Raw genomic sequence first — 20774 nt, forward strand, 5'->3', positions numbered from 1 at the left:
TAGAAACCGTAGCCATATCCCTGGATATCTACAATTTAAAGAGAGGGAATAGAGAGATTGATCATCTAAATGAGCAATGGACTTATGTTAAAATTGGCAACTAGGGCCAAACTCCATGTGGGTCATCTTATTAATGGCAGCTGATATTTTTCTCGGATCCCTCTCAGTCAGAGGTGCAAGATTGATCTAAAGATAATCCAATTCTGATAAGTATTCATGGATATATGAATTTATTTGTGTTATGGGACAATTCGTCAAGGTCGACCAACAACCAAATAAACCCCACGTGCTCAACGTTTTAGTATAAATAGAGGTGCCTTGAAAATCATTTTGACTCACTCACAGCTCTCTTGTGATCTCTTCCTCTCCATTCATTTGGGTTTTAATGGAAGGAAGAATCCCTAAGAGAATACGCTGATCTAGGAGGTTTTCCCTAGCCCTAGACAAAGAGATCTATACGCTGCCCTCATCTACATTCATGGAGAAGAATCTTCGCTGCCCAAAAAGGAGGCTCTTATATTGCATCAAGGATAGGATTCAACACTGGTATAGAGAATCCCTAATAGCCCTAACGTTGTCCTAAAAGAAACCCTCAAACACAGCAAGAAGAGAACTTGATTTGATCTTAATACGATGTCATAATTGGAAGAACTGTGTGGGAAACACAGGGCTAAGAGATGCCCTAATTGTTGTTCTCTACAAGATCAAGGCACAGTCATAAAGAACCTAACGTTGTCCCTAACACAGTCATGAAGGAAGAATGCCCTAGCCACAGGACTAAAGGGAAAGGAGATGCCCTAGACATAGTTGTTGTCTTGGGTAAGAAGAAACCACACTGCCTAAAGAAGATGCCACCTAAAACGCAAACTTAGAAGAGAGACCTAAACGCTGTCATGGATCTAACTACCCTCTACGTTGCCTTAGTTCTAGGTAATAGTCATGTACGTTGTTATACTGAAGCTACCCTAAACGCAGTCAAGTTGAAGTTATGGTGAAGACCTTAACACTATTCTAGACCACAGTCTTAGGAGGGGTCTCATGTACCTAAATTGTTGAGTGTGCAAGAGAAGATTTAAAGATAGCTGGGTTGTCTTGCTGCTGGGCTAGGCTGCAAGCCATAGCCAGCAGCATGGAGGATTAAAGTTTGACTTCGGTGCAGCACAATGGAATAAGGTGCGTGGGCAGCATGGGACAGTAAGGCACTGAAGATAGCATGAATGAATGAACAGGGGTGCAGCACAATGATACATAGTGCAGCATGTTGTGATGGAAGCAGCAACATGGTATACTATAGTTGTATGATAGTGCAGCATAGTGCACAGTAACAAGGGTGCAACACAATGATACATAGTGCAACATGATGTGATGGAAGCAACAACAGGATACGGAGGTATTGCAGCATGCATTTGGGTGCAGCATAGTGCAATGAAGAGCCCAGCATAGTGCAGCAAGAGGAGATGCAGTACAGTGGTGGGTATAGTCATGATTAGTAAAGCATGATGAGATGCAGCATTGTGATGATGGGTGCAGCACGGTGAGGTGCAGCGTGATGACGAGATGCAACACAATGATAGGTGAAGGAGTCACCTTGGAGAATCAGTTGAAGCAGCATGTCTTCAACTGATCTCATGTATCATCTTCTTAGAGATGATCTTCTAGATAAGTCAAAGTGTTAACTTCTGGTGTAAATGTACTCTCTCTCTCTCTCTCTTTCTCTCTCTCTCTCTGCTGAACTATTGAAGAACATATAAGAAGAATTGATCAAGGGTTTCCCCACATTGGGGTTTGTCCCTGGCTAGCGCCACATCTTGTGTCCTCTTGTCGTGGCTTGTCTTCTGCGATTTATGTTTTTGTTCTATCTGCAGTTTACTTTAATGTTGATGTGATTGCTAAATTGGAAAAGATATTGAACTAACTATGAAAATTGAGATAAATTGCTCTAAGCATAAAACATACCTAAAATTAACATGGTATCAGAGCTGAGGTGAAGACAAAGCCCAAACAAGAATGAAAGAGCAATCACCGAAGACAGTTAGGAAAGGACAAAAGGATCAATGGATTCCTCATCCCTCTTCAAATTCACCAAGGGTGAAGTCGAAGCAGAGAACATTATCAGAATGGCACATCAAAAGCTTATGATGGCCTACCTAAAGATCACTTCAATGGGAAGTACGAATCTACGAGTGGAAGGAAAGGCAGATGCTTTGTTTGTAATAAGTTCGGCCTTTATGTGAAGGAGTGTCCGAATGGCAGGGACACATCACTTGATGAAGAAAACAATCATTCTAAGGACATCTTCAATGATTGAAGGAATGATAGGTAATCAAGGAACCGGTTGACTCTTCAAGGAAAGCAAGGAACCCTAGGTATGAAGAATCAAATGTTATTTTTGATAAGATAAACAAGCGTTATCTTGTATTGACACTCTCCTTCAGATTCTGTGGGAATCTGGCTTATTGATTATAATGCTTCAAGGCACTTCATCGGATAGAAGGGTGCTCTCTTGAATTTGGTAAGAGATGGAAACAATCGTGGGATTATACTTGGAGCCGATGTCACCTATCCCAGAAAGGGTGTAGGAAATGTTACCCCTCAATTGAATGAGGGTAACTCCATTCATTTACAGAATCTCTTTTATGTACCTGATCGCAAGAAGAACCTGGTGTCCATTTCGGCAATGGAAGTCAAAGGTTTCAGGGTGGCATTCATCCATGGAAAGGTACGTGTTTGAAAATAAAATTTTCAAAGATGCTTTTACTCATGGGTTTAGGATTGGCAATTTGTATCAAGTTGCAGGATGGTCCATTGCGGACCATGTCAATTGACACATCTCATCTATAGCACCAGAGATCTCTATTATGGAGCCCTACCCAATGTGAGTCAGATGGTGACAGGGATGCCTGAATTCAAGAAGAGCATGAAGGTACATGTCTGAGATGTATCGAAGGAAAATCTTACAAGGGAACAATTCCCCTCATGTAGCAGGTCCACAGGCTTGGAACAACCCAAGGGGTTTGAGATTCATGATCGGGAATCTCATGTGTGCAAGTGGAAGAAATCCCTCTATGGCTTGAAGCAAAACACCCCGGGCTTAGTATGAGAGGATTGATAGTTGTTTGATGAAGTTGAGATTCACTAGGAGTGAAGCTGATCCAAACCATTGCTCGAAGGTTGTGGATGATAGACCTCTCATACCGGCACCTTCTAAGGACAACCTATTTCTGACAGGTGCAGACCCTCTCATTTGCAAAAGTAAGAGGGAGTTGGATTCTGGATGTGGAATGGTAAACTGCAAGCCCATGACTACCTTGATGGAGCTTAACTTTCAAAAGTTATATGGTGGTGATGTTGGACAAGATTTGGGAAATGCCTCTGAGTTTCATAAACTCATTCGCGTTGATGTTCTTGGTGAACTTTTGTCCTGACATATGTTTTGCAGTTAGCATAATGAGCTCATATATGGTTGAGCCTCACAAGATTGGTGCCAAGAGTATTCCGAGATATCTTCGGGGCACAATCTCTCAAAGATTGAGATACACTGTCAGAAATATGAAGCTGCATGATTATTGATTATTCAAATACTGACTGGGCAGGAAGTGTGGAGGATCTCAAGAGCACTTCTGAGTGTTGATTCTCTTTGGGTTCTGATCGATATCCTGGATGAGCAGGAAGCAGAAGACGGTTGCTTTGAGCACCGTTGAGACTGAATACATAGCTACGAGTATGACCTCGTGTGAATTTGCCTAGTTGAGGGAGCTCTTCAGTGAGCTGATTGTACACATGATGGATACCACCATGATCTTCTGTGTCAACCAAAGGGGGATTCGATTGTTAAGGAATCTCGTATTCTATGATTGCTCCAGTATATAGACATCAAATACTACCTTATTTGGGATGTATAGGTCGCAGACATTCTGTCAAAGCCCCGGGAAAGGTCAAATTTGTGACTTTCCCGAACGACTTGGAGTCATTGAGAGACCTTCTTATGAGGGTCTTGCATGTTGCACGTATTGAGCTCTGGGAGCTCCGGGGGGGCTTGGGGTACTACTGGAGCAACACGCGACCATAGGGCGACTCACCCTCCCGTAATGGTGTGTTGTGTACAGGGTGAATGGCTCAGCCTTCCCTGTGATACCCCGAGGCAACTTAGGGACAAGATGATTGGTTCTCTTGTCAAGGCATCCTACCCATGCAGTCTGGGACTCATGGGAAGTACCTCTCATCTGATCAATGAGCAAAGAAATGGGGTTAGGGACCATAGTAGTACTATCGATGGACGCATCATTGTATCTACCGTACTCCCTATGCTAGGATGACCTCCATTGATCTGGGATCAATGTAACTGATATGGAATTAGTATGAGTGGTTTGAGACACTCTCTTGTGATATTGATCTGGGATCAATGTAACTAATCTGGGATCAGTATGAGTGGTTTGAGACACTCTCTTGTGATATTGATCTGGGATCAATAAAACTGACTTCGGGTCAGTAGAGAATGGTATGAGACATTCTCAATCAATTCTTCTTCTTCACGGTTCAGCAGAGCAATGCAGGGAACTGATGGCAGAGATAGTACAGTCTGGCAGATGGATCAGCGGATGGAGTTCTACCTAGTTGAGACGGAGTATTAAAATTGGCAACTAGGGCCAAACTCCATGTGGGTCATCTTATTAATGGCAGCTGATATTTTTCTTGGATCCCTCTCATTGAGAGGTGTAAGATTGATCTAAAGATCATCCGATTCCAATAAGTATTCATGGAGATATGAATTTATTTGTGTTATGGGACAATTCGTCAAGGTCGGCCAACAACCAAATAAACCCCACATGTGCTCAACGTTTTAGTATAAATAGAGGTGTCTTGAAAGTCATTTGGACTCACTCACAACTCTCCTGTGATCTCTTCCTCTCCATTTGTTTGGGTTTTAATGGAAGGAAGAATCCCTAAGAGAATACGCTAATCTAGGAGGTTTTCCCTAGCCCTAGACGAAGAGATCTATACGCTACCCTCATCTACATTCATGAAGAAGAATCTTCACTGCCCAAAAAGGAGGATCTTATATTGTAGCAAGGATAGGGTTCAACACTGGTATAGAGAAGCCCTAACAACCCTAACATTGTCCTAAAAGAAACCCTCAAACATAGCAAGAAGAGAACCTTGATCTGATCTTAATACGTTGCCTTAATTGGAAGAACAGTGTGGGAAACGCAGGGCTAAGAGATGCCCTAGTTGTTGTTCTCTACAAGATCAAGGCACAGTTATAAAGAACCTAATGTTGTCCCTAACACAGTCATGAAGGCAAAATGCCCTAGCCATAGGACTAAAGGGAAAGGAGATGCCCTAGACATAGTTGTTGTCTTGGGTAAGAAGAAGCTACGCTGCCTAAAGAAGATGCCACCTAAAACGCAGACTTAGAAGAGAGACCTAAACACTGTCATGGATCTAGTTGCCCTCTACGCTGTCTTGGTTCTAGGTAATAGTCATGTACATCGTTATATTGACACTGCCCTAAACGCAGTCAAGTTGAAGTTATGGTGAAGACCTTAACATTGTTCTAGACCATAGTCTTAGGAGGGGTCTCATGTACCTAAATTGCTGAGTGTGCAAGAGAATATTTAAAGATAGTTGGGTTGTCTTGCTGTTGGCCTAGGCCACAGGCCATAGCCAGCAGCATGGAGGATTAAAGTTTGACTTCGGTGCAGCACAGTGTATTTATGTGCAGCACAATGGAATAAGGTGCGTGGGCAGCATGGGACAATAAGGTGCTGAAGACAGCATGAATGAATGAACAGGGGTGCAGCACAGTGATACATAGTGCAGCATGTTGTGATGGAAGCAGCAACATGGTATACTACAGTTGTATGATAGTGCAGCATAGTGCACAGTAACAGGGGTGCAGCACAGTGATACATAGTGCAACATGATGTGATGGAAGCAGCAACAGGATGATGAGGTATTGCAGCATGCATTTGGGTGCAGCATAGTGCAATGAAGAGCTCAGCATAGTGCAGCAAGAGGAGATGCAGTACAATGATGGGTACAGTCATGATTAGTAAAGCATGATGAGATGCAGCATTGTGATGAAGGGTGCAACAAGGTGCAGTACGATGAGATGCAGCATGATGACGAAATGCAGCACAATGATAGGTGAAGGATTCACCTTAGAGAATCAGTTGAAGCAGCATGTCTTCAACTGAACTCATGTATCATCTTCTTAGAGATGATCTTCTAGATAAGTCAAAGTGTTGACTTCTAGTGTAAATGTACTCTCTCTCTCTCTCTCTCTCCTGAACTATTGAAGAACATATAAGAAGAATTGATCAAGGGTTTCCCCACATTGGGGTTTGTCCCTGGCTAGCGCCACATCTTGTGTCCTCTTGTCTTGGTTTGTCTTCTGCGATTTATGTTCATGTTCTATCTGCGATTTACTTTAATGTTGATGTGATTGCTAATCTGGAAAAGATATTGAGCTAACTATGAAAACTGAAATAAATTGCTCTAAGCATAGAACATACCTAAAATTAACACCTTACCAATGGAAAATTCAATGGAAATGACCTTGATGAGGAAGGTGAGAGTACTAAAGCTTCTTTTTACAAACCCTAGCAACTTCCTTAATAGGGAGATTTTCAATTCAAGAGATGCACCACTAAGAGTTCTCTTTAAGGATTCAAAGAAAACAATCATACATGTCATAAGAAATCAAGATTTCAAGATAAATATAGCAATTTTAACCATGGCACATGTAGAAATCCTAATTTACACAATATAGCAAGCAAAATATAGGAGATAAGCAATAAACTTACAAAATTTCCACCATAATCCCTTCAATCAATCCCAAGAAACCATCCTCAAGCAAAAATACTTCTGCAATAGCGATTTGCACCATAGAACTACATTTCGTCCAAGTAGAAAAGAGGTAAAAGTTAGTGCATAGTTCCAAAGAGAGAGAAGTGTGATGATGAATGATAATGAAAAGTGAATAAGGCTCCCCCCTATTTGTATGAGGGTAATTAAGCCTTATTTCACTAGTTGTACAAGCAAAACCCCTCAAAATTTAAAAAGTTAACTTGAACTTTCAACTAGGTCAAAGGTCACAAGCTGACCTTGAAATAGCTCTAAAACATAACAAAATGCCAAAAATAACCCACACGTGTGGGAGAAAAGTAGTCTCCACCATGACATCATCCTCTAAAATAGGCAATAAGGCATCAAAGAACTGAGACAAGGGTCCAAGAGTGCTCCTTACTCCAAGAAAGTCCTAAATTGCATGCATACATCTCCAAATGGTGCCTCCACCACCATGACATCATCCAAGAGAGGCCCTATGTCACCCTTTTCAAGCATGTGGGAGTGACATGGCACCTCTAAGGGCAAGTGTTGGTATTAAAGAGGGGTGTGTTAGCCTTACCAAGTCATCTCAGTGATAACCATCCTCGTCTAGGCTTTGGAACAAGGTACCATCCATCAAACAGGGTTAAGGCCTGCTTGAGGTTGTCCTAGGTCCATCTGTGGGCACATCATCAAATAGTCCAACGCACAAGCTTTTAGGCTCAACATTTCAACATCTGTAGGCTCATCAAGGGGTGTAACGTCATGTGGAAGTTGCTCAAGGCCCAACGCTCATCTTTGAAGGACTAATGTTGGGGCCACAAAGTCAGATCTGCTCTTAGAAAGGGTCAAAGAAACGACCGGAAGGTGTTGAAGAAGAATGAAGTTATCCCTCAAGGTATCTTTTATGCATATGCGATACCACCTAAACAGAACCTCTCAAGATCAAGTAAGATCATATTTATTAGGGACATCAAACCATTAAAGCATCATAGTGAGCCATAATTAATGTTAGGGGCACAAGAATACTTCACCCAAAACACACCTTCAAATGTCTAACTAGATCAAGATCTATAAACAAGTTGTTGAAATGTGTAACTAGGTTCGGTCTTCATAATATTCTATGTACTATTGGTTTCATGTATTTGATGTAAAAGAGAAATAAAATTTTATTATTGTTATTTTATAGCATGGGTTTCATGCTCAAATTCAATTTGTTTTAGGTCAAAGCACCCATTGTGTGCTTCTAAGGTTTTGTCATAGAGTCAAGAAGGCATAAGAGTCATTGTCATATGTAATAGACCCTATTGGGCATCTTGTAACAAGTCAAAAGAATTTATTTGAGTCAAAATTGTGTCAAAAGTCCCTCCAAGACCAAGTCGGCCTGCAAGAGAACAAGTCGGCCTCATGAAGGGTAATTCGACCTCCTTAGAAGCCTATATATAAGAAGCAATCGACCTCATTTGAAGGAGATCATCAATCAAGTTTGATCACGAGAAGAAGAGCAAAGAAGAGGAGCGAAGAAAAATACAAGGACAAGAAGACAACAAGAAGAACCGAAATCTGAAATTTTTCTATCCATCTCTATCACACATGCGAAGAATTAGGGCATCTTTTGTTGCAGCAAGGTCTAAATTGCAATCATCTAAAAGAGTCGTAGTTTGGTGTCAAAAAGATCAAGTTTTGAAGTCAAATCATTAAGGAGAGAGAAGCACCCTAAGTGAAGGAAAAAGGAGACCTATTTTACCATATCACTTCCACACATACGAAATTGCAGCTACTACAGGAAGGCTGAAAATTGCAGATCTGAAGAAGGGAGCGAAAAAGTGTTGCAGGGGTTGAAGTTAAGGATTTGAAGAAGTTTGACTATAATTGACTTTGCCAAGCAGCAGTGCATTGAAAGGAAGGTTAACTTGGTCTTAGAGGGGTCTTTGTTTTGGGTCTAAAGGTCTTGGAATTCATCATTTGAAGATTCTATAAGAAGAGAAGAATTCTTGTGGGTTTTCCTCTCTATGAGAGGTTTTGGCCCTGGCTAGCAACCTATATCTTGTGTCCTCTTGTTCTATTGATCTTCATGTTTTTGGTAGTTGTTTGATGATAAGAACACTATAATAATTAAGAGAAGAAAAAGTTAATTATAAATTCTACAAGCTGAAGTTAAACAACATCACAAGCAGTTATCAAGTTAAGAGAAATCACCCCTAATTTAGTTGCCCTAGATTTCTCAACACAAGTTACCTCACTTATGAGAGGAATGATTAGGTCAACAACCCTATTAGGTGTTTCCAGGCCCCAAGGGGAGTGACATGTCCTAGGTCAGCCCATCAATCCATAGGTGTGTGCGATAATGATGGTCATGGAGTGGGAGACTTCAAGAAAGGTGCAACACCCATGAGACCAACTAATGGGGGTCCAACATCCTAAGCGTAATGAGATAAGGTGGAAACAATCGTGGTGGCATGAGTTTGCCCTTTCCTCAACCTTCTTTTTCCACCCCTCTAGTGTGTCTTTTGCTTTAATGGTTTTCCTTTAATTGTTGCATAGATTAGGAGCACAAGCTTGCTTTATTTTTTTCCAATACCCCTTTAAGATGTAGTATTTTCTCACTCATCAAGGTTGGGACATTCAATATTTCGTTTATTGAGATGAAGCATTGAATGTTTGACGAACCAAGTGATGGCTAATGAGGGGCTAGACTTTTTCCCATGCACTAAATATTGTCCCAACCATATTTTGCATTTTGTATTTTCTTACATTTTGGTTTTATATGCTTCTAACTTTCTTTCAACTGCGTCAACCTACAGGGCCAGGTTTCCAAGCCCTAACTCAAGGATATGGATACAGGGTGCCAATCCCAATGACCAAAGACTACCAACTTGAAGAATATAGAATCATAATCAAGAGAGAAATAAAGTGGTACGTATGGATTACCTTAGACACTCTATATCAATCAATGCCTCCCCAGTTATGCCCCTCCTAAACCCTCAGGCCTCAAAGGAGCTCCAACTCGACTCAAATCAAAAACTAAGCTTCCAAGTGAAGTGTGGGAACAAGGATACAATCGAGATCAGCCAATTATCCAGTTTGCCTCGTGATCCATATTAATATGCCCATAACACTAAATGAAAGAATGTTTAGAAAACTTGCCCAGACATGACACGCCTTCCTTTGAGAAGCATGCAAGATGGGAAAAAGATCTAACCAGAGCAATGGAAGGAGAACTCTAGCATAATGTTATGTGTTGACCATCATGGGGATGCTAGCCAGTTGGCTATTAAAGGAGGAGAAAAAATCTCTCCCATGGATTACCCACTTTTGGTGGGTAACAAGCCAAATTCTTTAAGAGATTGAAACTTTCAAGGGGGCAAAAATCCAAGTTCCATTGTGTTGTATTTTCATTGTATTCTATAGGGGTCATTTTCCTTGTTATGGGAGCCCTAATTTTCTTGAGTAATAGAAAAGTGGAGAATTTGTTGGGAAAATTTGTATTGTGTTTTGTGACTGATTTTCCATTAAATTTCAACTGCAATTATTTAAGTTAAATGCCAGTGTATTTTTTATTCAATAGTTTTCGAGAAAATTAATCTATTGGGGTGAATATAATCATTTGAGTAAAAAGTAAATTGTTGATAATATTAAATCAGATTTAATATTGAAAAATTAAAATAGCATGTGCACCCTTCAAATTTGTGCAATGGTCCAAGTTACAATTTACTTCACATGTTTAAAGTATGAACAAGGTCAAATTAAGTTCTCATAGTAGGGCACACCATCTAATAGTTTAAGGATGCATGTAATGAGATGGACATAATGATGTGGAAGGCTAAAACACTAGGAAGCATGGATAAGAAGCTATTACTCAAACATGAAGACCAAATAATTCCTCAAAACTTGGGTCAAAATGATAAAGATGTGCAAGGAGAGGTCATCACATGTGAAGAAGGGTATTTTGAGGCTAGAGAGAATTAGCTTTTCTAAGTCATCACCTCAATACATGCCAAAAGGGGGCCTCATCTCACATGTACCATATGGTCTTTAAGTTATAACTCCTATTGACCAATTAGGAAGTGAAACTTAAGGAAAAGGTCTCAATGAAGAATTAGAAAAACAAAGTGCTAATAAACCGATACTTAGACACTCAACCTAAACTTTAGGATTCTAAATTTTAGAATAAAATATCCCAAACCAGTGAGGTGCGTTGACACTAGAAAAAGTGAAAATATAGAAATTGGTGTGTTATTATAAGGTAGAACTTAGGTATTTTAAGCCAATTATGTTATGCGCCACCTAGCCTATGGAACGACCTAGAATATATGTGTTAACGTAGATTTTACCAAGCAAAAAGATAGAGTGATGTGATACACAAATTACTTAGGTGAAGTGATGAAATGTGGTGAAATATAAGGGTGATGTGGGTTTCACCTAGGCAAATAAGTTGTGACAAACAGATCTCCTAGATGAAATAATGAGATGTGATGAAATATGAATAAAGCTATGCAAACTAAGCAAGTACACCACCATGTTAGATGATATGAACCAACTATGCAAAACAAAGTGAAAGCAACTTGAACATGACCATGTGACCTTCATAATGAAGAAAAAGATGTACCACTAAAGCGACCTCCACCAACATTCCAACCTTTTGAAGGCTATAATCACACCACCAATTTGCACAAGACCATTTACCACGCATGTCAACATGAGGGGTAATAGTTGACTCCTACTTGGGGACATGTGCTCTTTGAAGAAGAGTGTGTGAGAATCCCAAAATCTCAAATATACCTATTGAGAAGAAGGAAGAGAGAAAAGGGCCATGTGGAGGGATGGTATAAGTGTCATCCTCAAACACCACATCCAAACTTATTACAACTTCATCAAAATTGGCTTTCCAAGTAAGGCACAAACCAAAAATGCCAAAATATATGAAATGAAATGCTCTTAAGCCACAAGGGTTAGCTCAATTTGTCAAGTCCCCATCATTAAAGCACCTTTCCTATTGAGAGGTCACGGTTCATATCTCTCAACACTCTGGGGGTTAGTGTTAGTTTTTGTAGCATCGGATAGGTGTTCTAGTCTCGACTTTGGTCAGAGAGGCTAAGAAACACAAAATTTCCAAAACTCAAAAAGAAGTTCCAGGAGAAAACACCTAGGGATAGCTCAGTTAAGTTAATTGGTCAATAATTAAATATTTCCTAAGTCTAACTTAGGAAAAGTGATTAATTAACAACAATTAATTGAGAAAGGTGAGAATGCTCTAGAAACTCACAGAAATTGAGTTTGAGATGATCTTAGTCGTTGATGGAGATCTAATCATGGTCATTGGTTCACCAATGAGAGATTATAAGAGCGGGACGCTAGGATGGAGATAGTCACATCGAGTGGGTGAGTGATCTAGGCAGATCGAATTTCTCAAAGTGCAGAGATTCAACCAGGAAGAGAATTCGAGCCAAGAGATCAGTAGCAAAGGCAGAGGAGTAGCAATTGAGATTTTAGTGGAGGTTTCAAGTGTCAGAGGATTCAACCAGAGGAGGTTCAGTTATTCCACATGAGGCTCCGCAGGGACTGTGCAGGCAGCGTCATTGGGGCAATTCGATTTCGCTAAGAGGAGGTCGATTCAGTTGTTGAAGGTCGAGATAATTCTCTAGAGGGCTAGAGAACCACTTCCAAAGGCAACAACAGGTAGGACATTTGATTCGGAGGCAGTTTCAGGCAGTGCGAGATATAGGATGCGCAAATGTATTCTGAGGCCAGTTTCAGTGAGTAGTTTGTTGCAGGATTGCTTATGGAGAAGGGAAAATTTTCCTTAATAATTTTGCCAGTGATTCCTTTGGAGAGGATTGCCAGTTTGGCATCTAGATTGTACTCAGATATTTCATTGTTGCATAATAATAATAAAACCCTCATTTGCTGCATCGATTTTTCCCACGTTGGGTTTTTCCGGGGACTTTTGTCCAAAAACAATAATGTCAATTTTATTGTGTGTGCTCAATTTTCTCAGTTCCAGTTTTTATTTTCAACAGTGTTTTTATTGTGAAGAAATTGCGATGTGATTTATTCGATATTTTTCTGTAACAAAATAAACTGCATAATTTAATCAATTAAAAGAATAAATTCCAGTTGTTGCATTTCAAGGAATTTTCACATGGTATTAGAGCAAAGTTGAAGACAGATCAGGAGCTCAGTAGCAAAGGAGAAATTTTGCAGCTTTAGAAAGAGTCTCTGAGCAAAATTTTTGGGTTTGCATAGAGGTCTAGCCAAGCAATGCGAATTGCTAGGCAAAAGGGTTTGATTTCTAGTTGTAGGTGTAGGAAAAGTTTGAATAGCCTTGATTTCTAAGCTATTCACAGGTTTTTCCTCAAAATAAAAAAAAAGCCTTGTAGTAGTTCAAGCAGGCAATGGTGTTGCCAAGAAGCAGTTTCAGTGAGCAGATCAGAGATTTCGTTAAGCAAATATGGGCGCAGTGATTTTGCAGCAATTTTTGTAGCAGCAGATCAGCATTGATCGTAAGAGAAAAAACACACACACAGGGATTTCTCAAAGGGTTTCCAAATCCAGTTCAGAGAGGAAATACGTGACTTCCAAGTTCCAGTAACAAAAGGAAGTAATAGCAAGCAGAACTACGCATTCCAGGAGGGAGTGCGAGTAGCAGAGCAAGCATCCAAGCAGAAAAGGGAGGAGACTCCTATTTATTTTCCCAATTTTGAGTTTTGCAGAAATGGCCTCAATAAGACTTCGAGATCAGGATAGGCTAGATGGAGCCTCTAATTATTGTATCTGGAAAGCCAGAATGTCTTTCCTGCTAGATGAGCATGGTCTGAAGATATATGCAGAGAGAGTTATAGTTGTACCTACAGACCCGCAGCAGCTAGAGAATTACAATAAGGAGATGGCCAAGGCAAAGTGGTTGATCCTTGATGGAGTTCGGGATCATATAGTCTCACACTTAGCGACCAAGAATACGACCAAAGAAATGTGGGATGCAATCGCCACGCTTTTCCAGAATCCTTCCGAGAACCGGAAGATGTTCTTGAAGAAGTTGAGGACCACCAGGATGCATAAGGATGAAGGGGCCACTCCTTATCTCACTAGGATTCAGAATGTCCAAGATGAGCTTGCAACAGTTGGAGAAGCACCTCAAGAGAGTGATCTAGTGGATACAGCTCTTAATGGTTTCACCGAGGAGTGGGCTACCATCTTCCAAGGTATCACTGGACGAGTTAACCTGCAGGGATGGGATCAATTGTGGATTGATTTCACACAAGAAAAGATGAGGCTTGCTCTGGTTGATAGCAATATCAGCGGCAACAGTAGCAAAGGACTGAAGAGTGTGAAGGATGAGGAGAATGTAGCCCTTGCATCAAAAGGGAAGACAAAGAAAGGTCCTAGTCAGGGACAAGGCTCGAAGGAGAAAGAAAAGAAGAAAGATCTATGGAAGATCAAGTGCTTCAGATGTGGTGAGTTTGGTCACTACATTACCCAATGTCCAAAAAGGAGAAGAAAGAGCAGGCAGCATCGTTTGCAAAGATTGATAATTTGTCTTCCAAATTGGAGTACGAATTCGCTTTATACCTAATATGTTTTCCGTTATGTCTGATCATAAACCAAAACAAGGAAATGTTCATCGCCATGAACACATGAGCTGGAGGAAACATAATAAAAAGGCTACAATAAAGTGGTACATCATGAGCATAGTAGCCAATAAAAAGATTTTGGAGAAGTATGGCATGACCCAGCACATGCCATGTTGATCTATTGTTGTAGAGAACTGAGATAAGGTCTAGAAAATACATATTGCAGCCCTTTAACAACCTACAAAACATTTTCTAAATGTATCTACAAAGGCAAATTTGCATATAAATATTCATTTAAACCTTAAAGCAACCAGGGTGTGGGCAACTTCAACAAAAACAAATCTGAAGTATGCATGGAAATTCCGTATTCAAAAATGCTTTCACAATTGCAAATCACACTTCATATCCTACTTAATGATGGCTGGAAATTACTATTATGAATTTGAACTTGAAAAACATGCTATACCTAGTAATTTCCAGCTTTGAAAACCCAAATCCGAGCCAAATTTCACATGAGAATACTTAGAAATTTGAAAATATTGGTGGCTGGAAATTTCCAGCATTTTTTACATTCATGATTTGAAACAATTCTGAATTGTTTATAATAGAAAATGGTTGAAAGTGATCATAAACACAACTAATGTGCTGAAGTAAATCTATGATGTGAAAAGGAGAACAAAGCTGAAAATTTTATGAACTACGTAGTACGCACCAATTCATCCTCAACACATGATTGCAAAAATTTTGAATGTTCTTGATCAAGAACATGCTCTACTTCCTGCCCCAAATCTGCATTATACGTGATTACACATGACTGGAAATGATTATGGAAAATTTCTAAATCATGTCTTACCAAATCAAAATCTTTCTCATACTTGAAATCTTGTGCTATTTTCTCATTTTCTTGTAGGGCTGCCATGACTACTTTAAGGGCATTTTCAAAGCTTTGTATGTGAGGACCCCAACGTTTGAAGAAAACTTTGATATAATCTACAAAATATGATATTGTCCTAGGACCAATGTAATGCTTAACTCAAGCTTTTTGATCTTCCTCCAAAGAGAATATAAATAGCCTAATGAGAACATCCTCATGTATTGCATTGAGCTTTGATGCATATATCAAAAATAATACAATATGTTTAACATGAGAATAACCATAAAATTTTGGAACATCTTCATCTCATTTGAGAGGAAGTTTATTTGGATATCCAACAATTTCTTTTAGATCAAAGCAAAGAGAAACTTCATGAAACTCCCATGGAGACATTTTACATACTACTCTTTAATATGAGAGGTCAAATCTGAATACAAAACCAGCAAAATGCATGATGTGTCTTCATACTTAATCAAAATAGAGTGCTTGCAGATCTGCCAAGGTGAACTTGATGCCTTCAAAAGTTGTTTGCTTCACCCAACAAACAACTAGTCTTCAAATTTAGAATAGGAAAAATAAATTTCCCCCCCAATGGAGTCGCCACAACCAGAAAGACCCTCAATATGCTTCAAATGTAGCTAACTACTAAATCTGATGAATGGACTTTTTCCCAGCAATATAGCCAAAATGTTAAAACACGATCTCACACCCAAAGATGAAAAGTCCTAACACTAAGATGGAAACATGTGCAACTAGGAAGATGGCAACTATCACCTCACCGTCACTACTCTATGCATTAGACAAAGGATAAACCTAAGACAAGGAAGGCTTCTGTTAAAATTGGCAACTAGGGCAAAACTTCATGTGGGTCATCTTATTCATGGCTGATAATATTTTTATTAGATTCCTCTCGTCAAAAGGTGTAGGATTGGTATAAAGATCATCCGATTCCGATAAGTATTCATGGAGATATGAATTTATTTTGATTATGGAATTATTATCAAGCCGACCTACAACTCATGTAGGCTTAGAAGCCCAACAGTCGCATCTATTCACACACCAACGTTGTGTATAAATATAGAAGGACTTTTCCTCATTTGGACTCACTCATTTCATCACATCTCTCTCTCTCTACTGCGCAGAAAATAGTCTCTTCTCTACTGCGCAAAAAAGGGTCTCTCCCTCACACATGTGAAGCTGGAAGCCGCTGAAACTGAAGCTGCAACTGTAGAAGTAAAGTTTGACCCACGTGGACTAGAAGATCTCCTCATCTGAACTGCGTTGTAGGTTCATCTGAACCTCCTCTGAAAGCCGCAACTTTTGGTGGTGGAATCAAGTCAATCCGACGAACGATTTGCAAGATATCGACTGCCCTAGTTTGAAGGCAGCTATTGAAACTGAAGTTGCAACTGCAGAAGTAAAGTTTGACCTGCGTGGACTAGAAGATCTCCTCATCTGAACTACGTTGTAGGTTCATCTGAACCTCCTCTGAAAGCCACAACTTTTGGTGGTGGAATCAAGTCAATCCGATAGACGGTTTGCAAGATATCGACTGCCCTAGTTTGAAGGAAGCTGCTGAAACTGAAGCTGCAACTGCAGAAGTGAAGTTTGACCTGCGTGGACTAGAAAATCTCCTCATCTGAATTGCGTTGTAGGTTCATCTGAACCTCCTCTGAAAGCCGCAACTTTTGGTGGTGGAATCAAGTCAATCCAAAGGACAGTTTGCAAGATATCGACTGCCCTAGTTTGAAGAAAGCTGCTGAAACTGACGCTGCAACTACAGAAGTAAAGTTTGACCTGCGTGGACTAGAAGATCTCCTCATCTGAACTGCACTGTAGGTTCATCTGAACCTCCTCTGAAAGCCGCAACTTTTGGTGGTGGAATCAAGTCAATCCGACAGACGGTTTGCAAGATATCGACTGCCCTAGTTTGAAGGAAGCTGCTGAAACTGAAGCTGCAACTGCATAAGTGAAGTTTGACCTGCGCGGACTAGAAGATCTCCTCATCTGAACTGCGTTGTAGGTTCATCTGAACCTCCTCTGAAAGCCGCAACTTTTGGTGGTGGAATCAAGCCGATCCGACAGTCGGTTTCTGAGATATCGTCTGCCCTAGTTTGATGATGAAGCTGTTAATGTTGATGTTGTTGATCTAGGGTTTGCTACTGCTGATATAAATCAGATTTATTGTATTATTTCTCTCTGCTGAATTATTGAAGATAAAAGAAGATTTGATCAAAGGGTTTCCCTACACATTGTGGGGTTTGTCCCTAGCTAGCCGCCACATCTTGTGTCTTTGTTTTCTATCGATCGTTTAATGTTCTATCTGCACTTTACTTTATGTACATGTGATTGCTAATCTGTAGAATATAATAAGAAAAAGAAGTAAACTGTTATAAACATAGAACATACCATAACTTAATAGCTTCCTTATGGGTTGTTAAGCTCACTTTATAAAGTATAGAGTGGAAGTAAAAGGAACCTAACAACATCAACAAATGGAAATGGAAAGTTTGAAAAAGGATATCCATGCAGAAACACTTATAGTTAGTCAAGTGTCAATAACAACACTTACTTGAAGGAGGAGTGCATGTTAAGCATAAAACCCCTTATTATGTCCTAGATATTGACTTATTACATTTCTAGTGTTATATTAGTATGTCAACCAAAAATTTTCATTGTACCCTTTTCATTATAATTGTACATAGGCCCACATAGGCCCCCACCCCACTCAATTTGATAGGCGATTTACAAGAGATGCATTCCTGTGTGCATGTATATTGTTAGAGATTGATTGTTCGCATAAGACTTTACACCCCAAGGAGTCTCACACTTTAAATGTTTACCATGTGATGGAGAAGAAATGCTCAAGCACCTTCTTAAGTTATTTCCCTCACTAAATGTACCTAGGGTGGGTCGAGTCAATCTATGGTCAGTTCATGTTTGATTCCATATCATGGAAAGCAACTGTGCGAGAGGATAAACGCCCATTGCTTATGAGGCTTCAATCCTCATGGAAGCTAATAAGAAATTATCTTTTTCATCTGGAAGAAATAAATCATGCCTTATTTAATCACGCACAACCTACTAGATCCTTCTCTTGGTATGCTAACTCCATAATTCATGTGAGCTCGTACATGTAGATTCTTTTATAAGTGCAGAATGCTTATGAGGCTTCAATCCTCATGAAAGCTAATAAGAAATTATCTTTTTCATCTGGAAGAAAGAAATCATGCCTTATTTAATCACGCATAACCTACTAGATCCTTCTCTTGGTATGCTAACTCCATAATTCATGTGAGCTCGTACATGTAGATTCTTTTATAAGTGCAGAAAATGGAGATGGATGTGGCACGCCTATGATAGCTTCTTCATTTCAAGGGAGGTGCCCCGTGTACTATGAGCATAGAGCCACATGAAGCCTTCCAACGCACTCAATTCAGTCACAGCAGTCACATGGTAAGCCACAGCATTAGATGAGCCAGTAGTGTGAGAGAGAAGGAAACATCAGCATTGCTAGGCATCCAACCCATATAGAAAAACGATACGTTCCCTACAATCTACTTGCCTTTCCAAGGGAAAAACACCCTCTAAACCCAACAATTATAGTTGGGAATTGATTATTGTTGATCCAAACCTATTGCTTATAGTTAAAGGCCAATCCCCAAGGACCATGATAGTCTACTACTCAATGTTGGGATCCTTCGTGTTCTTGCTTATTGGAATTTTGGTTAAACTGGGGTCTTGAACTTGTTTAATGTTATCATTGGTCGGATATTATAATGAAATCTTCATATATTATTTCTATACCCAAAGGACTGATAATAGCATAGTGGGTCTTTTGTGATGGCAACCCACTTTACTTTATAAAATGCCTATGTAAATATTTATTTATGTTAATAATTAAAGGAACCAATAAATCAAAAAACACTCTAATGACATTAATCAATATCAATTTTTTAACCTGGGGCAATGCTGAGCCAATAACAATTTTTAGAGTTTTTGATACCCTATAAACCTGAAACAATATTAATCTAATAACAGTTTGGCAATTTAATCAAAATGCCTTCCATTTCATTTGCATAGTCCTTACCAACCGTTTTAATCTTAACTGATACCAGTTCTATTCAACTTTCCATACTCAAAAAAACCTTCCTAGACTATTATTGTGTCGTCAAACACAATTTAGTTCATTCTGTTCTCTGAAACTATTCGTTGCAACCAAACTCTTGAATGCAAGGCTGAAACTAGAATAAGGGGTTAACTTACAAAATCAATGACTCTACTTTAAAGGAAATAACACATTTCCGAAAATTTAAGAAATTAGATTTTTATTGAAAAATTAATGGATATGTTTACTTTTTGAGCTTATTTTAAATACCATCTGTCCTCTAAAACTATTTGTTATAATCAAACACTTTGAAACTAGAATAAAGGGTTCACCATGAAAAACAATAATGATGATGGCCATATGTTTGTGAAGCCTTAAGCTACGTGAAATCTCATTTAGATGGTGTTCTCTGAGAACTGTGATCTAACTTCTAAGCACTTGCTTGGTTGGAAATGACCAGCAGATATGAAGCCTGCCGGAACAGGTCATCAACCTAGAGCAACGATTGGACACAATGGTTCGAATATTGTATAATCGAAGTTTTCCAAACTAATTGTTATAATCAAACCCTTGAATACAGGTCTGAAACTAGAATAAAGGGTTTATCGTGAAAATCAATACCTATAAATCCAGTTTATTGAAATAATAATAATGATGATGGTATGTTTGTGAAGCTTTGAGCAACGTGACATCTCATTTAGATGATGGTAACTGAGAATTTCGAACGAAACACTTGCTTGGATGGAAATAACCAGCAGATTTGTAGCCTACAGGAACAGGTCATCCACCTAGAGCAGCAGTTGGACACAAGGGTTGAAATGGTCTATAATCGAATGGAAGCCCATTTTTATTGTCTGGAAGGAATGCCGGGGATTCAAGGTAGAATACCTCCCAGCGACGATGAAGAAATGGACACGGGCAACAGAAACATTCCTACAGAACACACCAATCGAAGACGGAAAAAAAGGGGGTTTCTCCCCAAAATGTTGAAGATATTGATGAGATTGAAAGTGGTGATGCTAATTAATCCTTTTGGATACACGATACACCATAGTTGATATTTGCAGTTCATTGTTTTAGAAGTTTGACTATCTAGTCTCGTTTCTACCCAGTAAATCTTGTTGTGGTAATCATGAATAGCTATGGAAATTATCAAGATGCCAGGGCACGGATATTCAGCAAGTAGACATGGGACACACCGTGGCCACCATTTTGTACAATGCCTTGTGACGTTCTAGTGATCAGATATGACACGAACACCTGGTACCGTCAACCTGTATGTAAATTGTTCTTATGGGTTTGCAGACATTCTGTCCATTTTAATGGCAGAGAATCATACCCATTGCTTCTGATTTAGAGAACTTTTTGCGCAAAGCACACAAAATACAAT

General features: G+C 39.5%; 1 protein-coding gene across 3 annotated transcripts in view; it reads right to left on the reverse strand.

Annotated features, from left to right (window-relative positions):
- LOC149260503 (phosphoglycerate mutase-like protein 1) overlaps positions 1 to 20774 on the reverse strand; it is a 219917-nt gene that overhangs the window by 198840 nt on the left and 303 nt on the right. Inside the window, exon 1 of one of the 3 annotated variants that reach the window (XM_089420782.1) lies at positions 15115 to 15191. The exons of the other annotated variants lie outside the window; for them this stretch is intronic. The gene's annotated coding sequence lies outside the window, so the exon portion shown is untranslated. Of the gene's footprint in view, positions 1 to 15114; positions 15192 to 20774 lie in introns of those variants that run through there. 3 annotated transcript variants of the gene reach the window in all.

The sequence above is a fragment of the Pinus tabuliformis genome, chromosome 6, assembly GCF_031772625.1.
Source record: "Pinus tabuliformis cultivar Carrire ecotype Pingquan chromosome 6, CPIR1, whole genome shotgun sequence".
Lineage (NCBI taxonomy): Eukaryota > Viridiplantae > Streptophyta > Pinopsida > Pinales > Pinaceae > Pinus > Pinus tabuliformis.